The sequence below is a fragment of the Neomonachus schauinslandi genome, chromosome 5, assembly GCF_002201575.2.
Source record: "Neomonachus schauinslandi chromosome 5, ASM220157v2, whole genome shotgun sequence".
In the NCBI taxonomy this organism is placed as follows: Eukaryota; Metazoa; Chordata; class Mammalia; order Carnivora; family Phocidae; genus Neomonachus; species Neomonachus schauinslandi.
Genome location: NC_058407.1, coordinates 28,996,319 through 28,997,666, shown reverse-complemented (window position 1 = coordinate 28,997,666; position 1,348 = coordinate 28,996,319).

Below are 1,348 nucleotides of genomic sequence, written 5' to 3'. Positions count from 1 at the left end.
ATTAGTAAAATGCTGCTTCAGTCAAAGCCATTATAAAAATAGCCCCATGTTTCCTAATGGAAAACCAGATTCAGTTAATCATTTGATGAAGTTTTATCAAACATTGTTTTGTTTGTTAGCACCTCTGATTAATGCAGAAAAGTCTAAAATGATTGGATTTCAGAAAAGGTGCCTGGGATGACATAGGATGTGAATGTCATGTTTATCTGTGGTTGCTGAAATTCGTTTAATAATCTTACAGATATAATTATAGTGCCTGGGCTTATTAGTTATTCTCCAAGTGCCCTGACCAGATCCATTTTTCTTCCGTCTCTGTCCTGCCCCAAGAAGAGCCTTCCTCTCTCTAGCTTTCTTGATGGTTGTCTTCCCTTTAGGCTTCATCGGTGGGAGGATCTGATGTAGAAGGAGAGAAGGGGACATACCTAACCTCTGGCAGATGTGGCATCCTTCCTGGAACATAGCTGCCTGGGCTCAGAAATCCTCCAAAGTTGTCCTCTCACTTGGCTCCAGAAACTCAATTCTTCCCCTGCCCCTGTAGCCATTTGGGCGGCAACGGTTTTCCATCATTGGCATCTCTTGGTGCCTTGTCATCCATTGTTTGGTGCAGTAGACTCTGCACACACTCTATAATAGTCCCTTCATTAAATTATCTTCATTTGAACTCTCAGATGTAAATTCTGTTTTCTGCCAGATGCTGACTTACACAAAGATTAAAAGAGAAAGTTTGGTTACCAGGTATTTACCAGGTATTTGACTACAGGAAAGTTACTTAATTTCTCCTAACTTCAGTCTACTTTTCTACAAATTGGGAATAACAATAGCCTTTACTCATTTACTCTCTAAAGCTATGAAGTTGCTATGTAATAATTAAAGAGAATCTCATGACTTCTCCTGGAAATTTTGTGTTGATATGCTTTTGTGTTCTGAGTAGTAAATAATGAGGGAGATTCATATTTCAACCATAAGGGAAGCCAGCTTGAAAATGTAATAAAGACAGGCAAAGTTGAAAGAACTGCAGAGAAATTTGGCTGGAACTCTGATCAAACTGAACCTAAAGGCTCATCTAATAGCAGGACTGTTTGGGTTTTCCGTTATGGTTTAAACCAGTTTGGATTTGGGGGTGCCTGGGTGGCTCAGTCGGTTGAGAATCCAACTCTTGATTTTCACCTCAGGTCATGATCTCAGGCTCTTGAGATTGGGCCCCACGTTGGGCTCCTCACTCAGCGAGGAGTCTGCTTGTCCCTCTCTCTCCCTCTCTAACCCTCCCCCTATGCGCATACTTGTGTGTGTGCTCTCTCTCTCTCAAACAAATAAATAAAATCTTAAAAAAAAATAACAGTTTGGATTT